Source organism: Amblyomma maculatum, chromosome 10, assembly GCF_055883805.1.
Source record: "Amblyomma maculatum isolate TAMU_Amacu chromosome 10, ASM5588380v1, whole genome shotgun sequence".
NCBI lineage: Eukaryota > Metazoa > Arthropoda > Arachnida > Ixodida > Ixodidae > Amblyomma > Amblyomma maculatum.
In genome coordinates this window covers 87,844,356-87,857,122 of record NC_139353.1, presented here as the reverse complement: position 1 = coordinate 87,857,122, position 12,767 = coordinate 87,844,356, and the positions used below count along the sequence as shown (strand labels likewise).

Below are 12,767 nucleotides of genomic sequence, written 5' to 3'. Positions count from 1 at the left end.
TCATTTGTTCTGTCGCCGCCGAGACTGAAGTCTGAAGTCCAATGTCTGCACGTATTTCATCCCAGTGAAATCGGAATCGAAACTAAATGCACTTTGTGTTTTTTTTATTTCTTCAAAGCCGTTGTTAAAGCGCTGGGCCCCGTCACTTTAGTCATTGCCTCGTCTTCGTTATTGCTCGCCATGCCGGACATCGGCAAACTTCTATGTTTGTTCGAAGCGCTTCTTCAATTCTGAACCGTCGTGAAGTGTGCTGCGTTCAGCGTGCGACTACAACTGTAGTAGGGCGTTCACTCGTGTAGTGCTTTCGAAATGTGACATTCCATGTTAAGGGGAATTTCGAGTCTTGCTAACTTCTCAGAGAAGTGTGTGTGCTTCATTGTGCTGTGCTCTGTCTAAAGGATGGGTGCATTGTGTCCAGTTTGAAAGGATCGGAAAGAGGAGGCCTGGACAGCTCTATTCAATGTGACCACAAGTTGGACTTGCCAAATATGCAGCAGTAAATTTGCTGAACTTGGATAAAGGCGAACAGCTGTCTGCACGTCTACGCAGTTGTCTTGAGAGGTAAGCGATCTAAATTTAAAATACTTGTGCACATTTCGAAGACAATTAGAGAGACGACGTATTGTATGGTACTGCTGCAGTATGTGTTTACAGCCTTTAAATAGCGTTGTAGGCGCTTCATTTCAGCTGCCGTAGAGGGGTCACGGCACCTGTGGGTTAACGTCCCGGTGATTTGTTGCGAGAAGGCGTGGTGCAGAAAGGCGGCAGCATGCTTATAGATCCGGACATTTTGTATTTTAAAAAAACTGCTACCGTGTGTGGAAGGCTTTTTGTGACAGTAGGAGTCAGATTGGGTCTTCTTTTTATGTGTGCTGGTGAACTACGCCCGTGCTAGCTTAAATTTGTAGTTGGTGATCAAGATAACAGCAGTATTTTGTGGACAGGGGTACTCAGATCACTTTAAAAGCATGCACGTTTTTGGCTGTGTCTTTTGACTGCTGGATCAATCCAACCTAGGATTGCGATCCTGTTGGTATTACAAACAAAGATATATTCCTCTGCGTCTGGATTTACATTTTTCATTGCATGAACTTTTTTTTTATGCTCATCTTGTGTCTGGTTGCCTAAACTGTAGGTTCCGACATTTTGATTGGGCCGGGTTTGTTATTGGCTTTGTGCTTGCTATGGTTTTGGACAAGCATTGACAGATTTTTCTCAGCATGATGGTCATGCTGCCCATCAGACAAAGACAAGTCCCCTTGTCGAGATGTTAGCTCGACTTGCGAACTCAGGCTACCTACAACCTTTGCTTAGTGCTATTTCATGCCGTAGACATCTTCTCTTGCTCTACCTTTGTTTTTATAGATCACATAAAATGTTGAGTACATTTCTCTTATTTTTATTTATTGCTTGAAACAGGTTATTACAGCACAGTAGTGATAGGGGTAAGGAAGACTGATGCAAACAAAGTGTTAACAATGCTGTTCATAGACTTGAACCAGTTTATAGATCCACCAGTTCCAAGACAATACAAAGAAAGGAAAGAACAAACATGTCATGCAACTGTTACATGATTACTTTGTTGCTCCAGTCCTTCCCTCTATGTTTAAAAGTACTGTGAAGAGGAAGTAGTGCACGAGAAACATTCCAGGCAGTCGCATCGTGATAGCTGCGCGTGTTGCACCTGACTGTGTTCGCTGCCGCTGTGTTCGCCGCTGACCTGCCCAGTCCTGTTGACCGTGTCCTGCTGATCTACTCAATAAACCCCCATCTTACATTTGGTGGAAGTTCTGGGTGAGATCTATCCTCTCGTCCTCGAACTCCGCAGCCGCACATTACCACCTCCTGCGATGCCTGAGGACGTTAACCACCAAGCCGTGCAAGTTGGCTCGGTCATCACCTGTTCCAGCTCCCTCCGCCAGTGAGACCCCGCTATCTTCAGCGGCACTGACGACCATGATGTCGAGGACTGGCTTACGTCCTACGAAAGAGTGAGCGCTTAAAACAAATAGGACGCGGAAACAAAATTAAGTAACATGATTTTCTATCTCACCGGCGTAGCCAATCTATGGTTTCAGAACCATGAAGCGGACATTCCATCATGGTCCGTGTTCAAAGCCAGCTTCTCGGAAGTTTTCGGCCGTTCGGCTGCGAGAAAACTCCGTGCTGAACAGCGCTTGCGTGCGCGGTCTCAGCAGGTTGGCGAAAATTTCCCGAGTTATATCGAGGACGTCGTCGACTTGTGCAAGCGCGTGAATGCTCAGATGTCAGAGGCCGACAAGATTAAGTTCATTCTGCAAGGCATTGATGAAGACGCCTTCCAGATGCTAAATGCTCGAGATATCCGCACCGTCGCAGAAGTGGTCACACTGTGTCAAAGTTATGATGAACTGCGCAAACAAAGAGCCATAACTCGCGCGAACACCATACATTCTTAGTTGCTTGCTGGCCTGACAGATGCAGCTGAACATTCTGCGCTCCTGCCACAAATCAAGAGCTTCATTCGGGAAGAAGTTGCTCGACAGCTCTCCCTTATGTCCTGCCATGAAGGATCTTCCGCGCACCTCGCTCCCAGTTTGCGCCAGATCATTCAAGAACAGGTAGCTGAATCCCTTCCTCCAGCCCCTCAATCCATGCCTGTCGCAGCCCCGTTGACATATGCGGCTGTTGCGGCCCGACCACCACCTACGTATGCTCCGCCGCAACCTGCATACGTTCAGCCGCCTCCTAGTCCTGCTCGAGAACCTGCGCAGTTTTCTCGACCGGCTCCAAGACCACGCAATCCCTGGCGCACGGCGAATAACCGGCCAATTTGTAAAACTTGTGGGCTGGCTGGACATATTTCTCGTTATTGCCGAAACCGTCTCCCAGTTTCGGCACCACTTACTCATGCCTCTAGGTACTGGTCTTCGACGCCTCAGTATTCCGCGCCTACTGAGCATCCAGCCAACCGTCATTTCTCCCCAGACCGTTCAGCCATGTCCGACCACCGTTCACCGTCGCCGCGACGCCGGTCTATCTCTCCGATGCGACGTCGACGGAACGCTTCACTCTAGGAAAACTAGAGGCCGCAGTTCCTGGGGCGAGAACTGCGACCCCGTCGAACTTCCCAAGTCCTCATCTGTCGCCGGCAAACCTTAAGATTTCGTCGAGGGTGTTGCTGTCATGGCTCTAATTGACACTGGTGCTGCGATTTCGGTTATGGACGCAAAACTATGTAGCTCTTTAAAGAAAGTGAAGACGCCAATTCCGGGACTTTCGTTTCGAACAGCCAGCGCTCAGCATATCAAGCCTTTAATAGCGTGCACCGCTCGAGTGGTTATCCAGAATTGCCTTTATACAATTGAGTTCGTCGTGCTGCCAAGTTGTTCACACGCTGTAATTTTAGGCTGGGATTTCCTATCGCGTCACGCTGCTATTATCAATTGTGCTCGAGTTGAAGGGGGGTTCTCGAATTTGCCCGATGCCTTACCAGACGCTGATCTACCAAATTCTTGTGCTAAAGCCCTCGTCGCCGAAGATATCGACCTTTTCCCCTGCTCTTTTGTGCTTGTTTGCGTCGCTTGTGCCTCTGTTAGCGATGACACCGTTCTCTTCACACCAGCCCATACTTTCCTACGCCGCAAGTGCCTACCATTACCCTACGCTGTGCTCGCTATTTCCGCTGGCCTTTCAATGTTATGGGTCTCTAAACCATTTAACTCCCCCACTACATTGCGCCATGGTGAATGCATCGGCAGCATCCAGCCAATCGCATCTCTTCTGATCTCTGAACAACCTGACGATGCGCCGCACTCTGCCGTGAATGCGCTCAGCCCCCCTTCACCTGCACCCGCTTCACCCTCTACAGACTTGTTCCTCCGTTCCATCGACGCCGATCTTCCTCCAGCGCAGCGCACTCAGCTTTAGAACCTACTACATCACTTTCGCTCCTCCTTCGACTCTCATCAAAGTTCTTTCCGTCAAACTTCTACAGTCACTCATCGCATCGACACCGACACCCACGCACCACTGCGACAGCGCTCCTATCGTGTGTATGCAACCGCACGCCAGGCTATTGAAGAGCAAGTCGACCTAATGATTAAGAATGGCGTGATTCAGCCCTCAAGCAGTTCTTGGGCGTCACCTGTTGTCCTCGTAAAAACAAAGATGGTTCTATCCGCTTCTGTGTCGATTATCGCCGCCTTAATAAGATTACGCGAAAGGACGTCTACCCTCTCCAACGCATCGACGATGCTCTCGATTGTTTGCAAGGTGCCGAGCTCTTTTCTTCCCTAGACTTACGTTCCGGGTACTGGCAAGTTCTCCTGGAAGCGGCGTATCGCCCCAAAACTGCCTTTGTAACGCCTGGCGGCTTGTACGAATTTACAGTTATGCCGTTTGGCCTTTTTAATGCTCCGGCAACATTTGAGAGGATGATGGACACCAATTTGCGTGGTCTAAATTGGAAGACGTGTCTCTGCTACCTCGACGACATTGTCGTCATTTCTCCTGACTTTGACACACACCTCTACCGTCTGAAGCACGTTTTGACCTGCCTATCGGATGCCGGACTGCAGCTGAATTTTAAAAAATGTCGTTTTGCTGCCCGCCAGCTCACCATTCTCGGCCACGTTGTCTCCAAAGAAAGTGTATCCCCAGATCCTGCCAAACTTCGTGCCGTCGCAGCCTTTCCCAAACCGACTTCCATCAAAGATCTACGTAGCTTCTTCGGGCTATGCTCTTACTTTCGCCGCTTTATTTGAAATTTTGCTTCAATTGCTGCTCCCTTGACAGACCTTCTGTCCGGCAGTTCCGACCTTTCGTTGGGGTCGTCAACGTGCGACGATGCCTTCAATGCTTTACGCCGCATTCTCACGGTACCGCCTCACCTGTCCTACGTCACTTCGACCCCACAGCGCCTACTGAAGTCCACACGGACGCCAGTGGTATTGGTCTCGGCGCTGTGCTCGCTAAGCTCAAATCAGGTTATACTAAATACGTGGTCGCCTATGCTAGCCGTACACTCACGAAGGCTGAATCCAGTCACTGAAAAAGAGTGCTTAGCGATTGTTTGGGCTCTTACTACCTTGTCGTGGCGGAGGGGCTTCCGAAACTCGATGAAGTCTTGAGCTGTGTAGGGCCACCCAAGATGGACAGGTCACGGCAGAGAGTTCTGACAAAATGTGATTCACTGGAGAAGGTAATGGCAACCCACTCCAGTATTTCCTGCCAAGAAAAGCCTATGGCCAGTCACAATACCATTAATGATATGGCGCTGGAAGATGAGCCCCCCAGGTTGGAAGGCGTCCCACATGTTTCTGGGGATGAACAAAGGGCGATTCCTAGTAGCTCCAGGACGAATGAAGCGGCTGGGCTAAAGCCAAAAGGACGCTCAGTTGTGGATGTGTATTGAAGCGACCGGAAAGTCCGATGTTGCAAGGAGATATATCACATAGCAACATGGAATGTAAGATCTATGACGCAAGGTAAACTGGATGTCGTCGAGGGAGAAATGGACAGATTGAAGATTGATATCTTGGGTATCAGCGAGCTCAAGTGGACCGGAATGGGAGAATTCAACTCCGGCGAACATTATGTCTTTTATTGTAGGCACGAATCCGAGAGAAGGAATGGGGTCGCCCTCATAGTAAACAGAAGAATGGGCAAAGCAGTGCTAGGGTACAACCCCAAAAACGACCGAATGATTTCACTTCTAATCCAAGGTCACCCTTTCAACATAACAGTTATCCAAGTCTATGCACCGACCACTACTGCTGAGAAAGCTGACGTTGAGAGATTTTATGCGGACCTAAAATGCCTTTTAGACCGCACCCCATCATCAGAGGTCGTTTTTCTTATAGGAGACTGGAATGCTAAGGTCGGGAGTGAAGAAATATCCGGAATTATAGGCAAGTTCGGTCTTGGCGAGCCAAATGAAGCTGGGCAGAGGCTAGTAGAGTTTTGTCAAGAAAAGAACCTGACCATAGCAAATACTCATTTTCAACAGCACAAGAGGCGCCTGTACACATGAACCTCACCGGACGGTCTCTACAGGAATCAGATCGATTATATTTTTTGCCGGCAGAGATGGAGAAGCGCTATACAAGCAGTAAAAACAAGGCTTGGGGCCGATTGTGGCACCGATCATCAGTTTCTTGTTGCCGAAATTAAGCTTCGATTGAGGAAAACGCAGAAAACTAGAAGGGCTTTCAGGTATGATCTGGATCAAATTCCATTAGAATATGCTGTGGAAGTGAGGAATCGATTTCAAGAATTACATCTAGAAGACAGAGAGCCCGAAGAGATGTGGACTGGTGTTCGTGGTATAATACAAGAAGTTGCTACTAAGGTAGTTCCAAAGCAAAAGAAATGCAAGAAAGCAAAGTGGTTATCTGAAGAGGCTTTGCAAATAGCTGAGGAAAGGAGGATGGCAAAAGTTATGGGGGAAAGAGAAAGATACAAGGTTCTCAATGCGGGTTTTCAGAAAATAGCAAGGAGAGATAAGAATGCCTTCCTGAACATGCAGTGCCAAGCAGTTGAGGACAACAGCCAATTAAGGAACACAAGAGCTCTGTATAAGACAATCAAAGATATCAAAGGAAGCTTCTGTGCTAAGCTGGGCGTGATAAAGGACAAACAAGGCAAGGACCTCACTGAAGCCTCAGAGATAAAGAAGAGGTGGCAGGAATACACAGAAGAACTGTACAAGAAGGACCCGAATGTGGAAACCCAACATAAGACGGTTGTGATTACTGATCTCGAGCAGGGCATCATGAAGAGTGAAGTTGAATGGGCCTTAGCCAGCCTTGCTAAGAACAAAGCTAGCGGAATTGATGGCATTCCAGCTGAGTTGCTTCAAAACCTCAACCATGACGCTGTTAACATTTCTGCATGCATTATGTCAGAAGATTTGAACAACCCTGCAGTGGCCACAGGATTGGAGGAGGTTAGTTTACATCTCCATTCCAAAGAAAGACAGTGCCAAAGATTGTTCCAACTACCGCACGATCGCGCTTATTTCGCATGCTAGCAAGGTGATGTTGAAAATCCTTCAAGGTAGGCTGCAGAAGTATGGGGATAGGAAGCTTCTGGACGTGCAAGCTGGGTTTCGCAAGGGCAGAAGAACTAGAGACCATATTGCCAACCTTCACCAGATAATGGAAAAAGCAAGAATTTCAGAAACCCATCTATTTCTGCTTTATTGATTATGCCAAAGCGTTTGACTGCGTAGATCACAGTAGACTGTGGCAAACTCTCCAAGAGATGGGAGTTGCAATTCACCTCATCGGTCTCCTCGGGAACCTGTATGAAGGGCAAGAGGCCACAGTCAGAACTGGGCATGGTCTTACTGATTGGTTTCCGTTTGAGAAAGGACTGAGACAAGGCTGCATACTGTCGCCCTGCCTATTTAAAATATATGCTGAGTGCATCATGAGGAAGACCGGTCTGGACGAGTCTTCAGCTGGAGTGAAGACTGCTGGAAAACGTATCAACAACCTTAGATATGCGGATGACAGCACTTTATTGGCAAAAAGTGAAGTGGAACTCAAGAGACTTCTGATGTGTGTACTAGAAGAGAGAGAGAAGTTTGGGCTTAAACTGAACATTAAAAAGACAAAGATCATGGCGTCTTGCCCTATCAAGTCCTGGAGCATCAAGAGACAAGAAGTGGAAGCGGTGACAGATTTTTTCTTCTTGGGCTCCAAGATTACCTCGGAAGGAGACTGCAGCCATGAAATTAGGAGACGCCTGCTTCTGGAAAAGAGAGCAATGGTTAGCTTTGACCGCCTAGTAAAGAGCAGAGACATTAGTCTGCCAACCAAGATCCGTATAACTCGTGCTATGGTCTTTCCAGTTGTGATGTATGGATGCGAGAGTTGGACTGTGAAAAAGGCTGACCGCCGAAGAATTGAAGCGTTTGAATTGTGGTGCTGGCGAAGACTCTTGAGGGTTCCTTGGACTGTCAGAAGATCAAATCAGTCGATATGTTAACCATCAACCCTGACTCCTCATTGGAGGGTCGAATTCTAAAGTTAAAGCTCAGCTACTTTGGTCATCGGATAGCAAGAGAGGAGTCGCTGGAGAAAGATTTGATGTTGGGAAAGGTTGAGGGTCGCCGGAGAAGGGGTAGGCAGCGGACGCGATGGTTAGATGGCATCCTCGAGGCACTGCAGATGAAATTATGTGAGGTTAGGAGATAGTGAGAGACCGGAAAGCGTGGCGTGACATGAATCATAGGGTCACGAAGAGTCGGACACGACTGAACGACTGAACTAAACTGAAATTCCGCCCTTACCTCTATAGCCGCCCTTTTGACGTAGTGACGGACCACCATACGCTTTGCTGGCTTTCCTCACTGAAAGACCCGTCCGGCAGACTAGCAAGATGGGCTCTTTGCCTTCAGGAATATGATGTCCGCGTTGTTTACCGCTCCGGCCGCAAGCATCACGACGCCGTCGCACTTTCCCGCTGCCCCCTTATAGCTGAGGTCGCCAGCCTTTCCTCTTCCGACGATTCCCCGCCATCGCTTCACATCAATGACATGCCGTCAGCGCAACGGCATGATCCTTGGATAAATTCTCTCCTCAATTTTATCTCCAATCCTACAACTGCTTCTCCATCACGTGCTCTCCGCCGCCATGCTTCCCACTTTGCAATTTGTGATAACCTCCTCTACCGCCGCAACTACTGCGCAGAGGGCCGCAAGTGGTTGCTAGTTATTCCCCGGCAGCTACGTTCTCAAATATGTGACAATTTCCACGCTGACCCACAATCCGGTCACGCGGGCGTTTTCAAGACATACACTCGTGTCCGGCTGCGTTACTACTGGCGGGGCATGTACACCTTCGTACTCAAGTACGTTCGCTCATGCCTCACATGTCAACGTCGCAAGTCATCTCCTCAACGTTCTGGTGGAGATTTGCTGCCGTTACCCAGCCCCCCACGCCCTTTCGACCGCGTCGGCATTGATTTGTACGGGCCGCTTCCCTACACTGCAACCGGCAACCGCTGGGCTATCGTAGCCGTTGATCATCTAACGAGGTATGCAGATACCGCCGCACTTCCTTCTGCCACAGCGTCAGAAGTAGCTTCCTTCATTCTGCAGCGATTTGTTATTCGTCACGGCGCACCTCAGGAGCTGCTCAGCGAAAGAGGACGCGCTTTCTTGAGTGACGTTGTGAAAGCCTTGCTCACCAAGTGCAACATTATTCATAGAACCACCTCCGCCTATCATTCCCAGACTAATGGCCTCACTGAGCGTTTCAATCGTACTCTTGGCGACATGCTCTCTATGTACGTCTCCTCCAACCACTCAAATTGGGACCTCGTCCTTCCGTATGTCACTTACGCTTACAATACCGCAACGCAGTCTACTACTGCCTTCTCTCCTTTTTTTCTTCTCTACGGCCGTCACCCCTCTGCTACAATCGACACCATACTCCTGTATCAGCCAGACATATCAAAGTATACTCCTGCGTCTCAAGCAGCCCAGCATGCGGAAGACTGTCGACAAATTGCTCGCGCAGTCACGGCTAACACCCAGTACCGCCATAAATCCAACCATGACAACCAACACTCGACACCGGACTTCTCGTCTGGCGCACTTGTGTGGCTGTGGATACCTTCCAATGCTCCTGGACTGCCTTCAAAATTTCTTGCTAAATACCATGGCCCATACCGAGTTCTGGAGCGCACCTCCCCGGTTAATTATGTGGTGGAACCTCTTACGCCGTCTCATGATTTACGCCGGCGCGGACGAGAGATTGTTCACGTCCAGCGCCTCAAACCCTAATATGACACTGCCGTCTTGCTCACGCCGTAAGTCTCCAGGATGTCTCCTCTTCGTCCTGGTGGTAATTGTGAAGAGGAAGTAGTGCACGAGAAACATTCCAGGCAGTGGCATCGTGATCGCTGCAAGTGTTGCACCTGACTGTGTTTGCTGCCGCTGTGTAATTGTGAAGAGGAAGTAGTGCACGAGAAACATTCCAGGCAGTGGCATCGTGATCGCTGCAAGTGTTGCACCTGACTGTGTTTGCTGCCGCTGTGTTCGCCGCTGACCTGCCCAGTCCTATTGACCGAGTCCTGCTGATCTACTCAATAAACCCCCATCTTACAGTATGTTCACGAGCATTTAAGAACAACCATGTTCCACGCAGGTGCATGGACGTCATGGGTTACAAACTTTAAAAAATTTGAAACTACCTGAGCTTCTGCCATCAGTCTTGTGTTGATGTCACAACATTTGTGCAGAACAGCTGTTCTTTCAAAGGCAGGTGTGCAGTTCTTGCACTTGCTGCAGTGTTTGCTTACCTCATCCGAGTTTCGATCTCTATCTGAGTTTACTTGGGTTATATATATCCTGCTCTCCGAGACCTCACTTCTCAAAGGTGGACTTCAAGTATGTTGAAAGCAACTCCAAAAAACTCTATTTTCATCTTTGTTCATACAGTGTGAAGATCATATTATCTCTCAACGAAGTGGAATTTGGATTGGTACATGTGTTGCGCCAGTCTTGAGCGATATATGTGTCTCTCTGAGACTGAGACTGCAAGTTTCAGGATCAGTGCACCGAGCGCGATGTAAGTCATGGTCTTTAAGTTTATGGATGCCGTCCTTGCAGTTCTGAATGAATTCAGAAGGTATTTTGAGACATAAGTGTCCGACGTTGTAACCATGTTCACTGTCTGCCTTCAAACGTTAAAGGTAACAATTCAGCGCCCAGCTGATGGCCACATTATGTGTCCGGAAATGTGCTTGCATTTTGGCCCTAAACATGTATGCTGAGCCTGGGAGCTACGGGGCAACAAGCTGGCTCTTGTGCATGCCTCGGAACATTTTAAACTAGTAAAGAGACCTAGTATGTTCTTGTTTCATGAGCGCTCTTGAAAAATCATGCACGCGCAAACAGGAAGATGCATTTCAGAGCTAACTGCACCGTTTTAAAGAAGCCAGGTATACAGCGAATCTTTTAATTGCTGTAGCAGAGAGCTCTATGCTATTAGGAAGCAACCAAAGCAATCAGCTGTCAACAGAAGGCGTTTATGATACTGTGTTTACAGACTGGGCAGAATGAGAGAAAGAAGATGGCTACACGGTTTAAAAAGCATTGAACAGGGGTTAAGGAGAAGCCTCAGTTTGAAAACCGAGCCAACGTTTTGACAAAAGAACTTGTCTTCTGTTGGCTCGGCTTGCGAACTGAGGCTCCCTCTCAAATCCTTTTCAGGATGCTTTCATAATGTATGTACATACTGTATCACACAAACTAAAAAAAGATTGGAAAGAAAGCATAAACTGTTGTTGTCTTCTCTGTGTCAAAGAAATTGAACCAGTGGTGCAAAAAAGGTACTTCTGAGAGCATTGTAGAACCCGTCTGTGTGGCCAAACATTGCCCGTGCCAGCTTGAAAAAAAAAACAAGTACTTGATTTCCCTGTCATGTGGAAATATCTATATCAGACAGAGGAAGGTGTCTAAACACTTGGTTGCAGGAGACTAGAAGAATCTGAAAGATGTAGACTTGGGTAAGCTGAGCCAAATTTGCAGCATGTGTAAGAACTGCACACCTGCCCTTGGAAGAACAGCTGTTCGATACAAGTGCTTTGACACCCCCACATGAGTAATAGCAAAAGCTCAGGCCTCTTCAAATTTCTTTGATAAGTGTGTGCACCTGAGAAGAGTTGTTTTTGAGCACCTGTGAACATGTTATGTTAGATTGGCAGGAAGAGGCTGTTGATCATCATGGGCATCTGAAGAAGGGTGCAAAAGGGGCATTTGGCCGCCACCCCGCCCGCTATGGGATGCAGTCGAGTTAGATTTTCCTCCCATTCCTCTACCCCCCTTTAAGAAAAAATTCCTTCCGACACCCATGTTATACCTCTGTCACACGGGCAATCTCAATGTCCATTGAGTGAATGGTAATTGACATTTTCGATGGTCGTCGAGATGCACCACTGCCACACGGCGAATTTCAATGGGCATTGCGTAGTGAGTGTGTCATTCAACAGATCGAGCCATGGGCAACAACATCTAGTAAAAATATGAAGTGAAACAGTATAAAACGAGGCGGATATCACACTTAGTGCTTTTTTTAAATCAAAGTTTGTTCAGAGAAGGGTATTCGAATACCTCACAGCACGGCATGACCCACAGGCACTGCAAGAGAGCAACGCCGGAACGACGACGAATTATTTGCATTTGCCGCATTCGTTTTGTGTCAGGATGCTGACAGAGCTCGGTCGTTGTCTTCATTGCGTTCGTAGTTGCTATCGTTAAAAGCACATATGGCGCTCTCCTTAGTCTTGGCTGTCGCAAAGCGTGGTAAAAGGCAAACATGAGCAAAATGCTGTGGCATGCCATGCTGCCATAAAAGAAAATTGTCAGTTTGTTTACATCTGAACACCGCAGATTATCTAGAGTGATCATTTTGACTCCCAGAAAACTGGTTGACGAGCGGTTCATTGTCAACAATTTAATCCAGAAGACATTTTGCTTTTTTTTTCTCTTTTGTTTCTCACCTTACGGTGAATGCGGGGCTGCTCTTAATGTTCCTTGGCATGCCAGTTGTCATTCTTGAACCTTTTGAGGCAATACTGATCGCGTTCAAGCATCATTGAAAACTGCCGTGTGGAAGTAGCCGAACCCCATTGAGCTCAATCTCCATGTGCCTCGATGGACATGGAAACTGCCCGTGTGACAGCGGTATTAGTGAGTGCCCGTGTTTGCATCTGTCTAACTTGTCCCTGCTACTACTGTGCTGTATTCTTCTGTACCATGAACCAACATGCTA

At 47.9% G+C, this 12,767-nt stretch overlaps 1 long non-coding RNA gene across 2 annotated transcripts in view; it reads left to right on the top strand.

The window, feature by feature from the left end:
* The first annotated feature begins 368 nt into the window (after nucleotides 1-368).
* Nucleotides 369-12,767, top strand: part of LOC146176954 (uncharacterized) — a 61,919-nt gene continuing 49,520 nt past the window's right edge. For both annotated transcript variants that reach the window (XR_014701239.1, XR_014701238.1), the window contains exon 1: nucleotides 369-561. This is a non-coding gene — a long non-coding RNA (uncharacterized LOC146176954). The remainder of the gene's footprint in view (nucleotides 562-12,767) is intronic.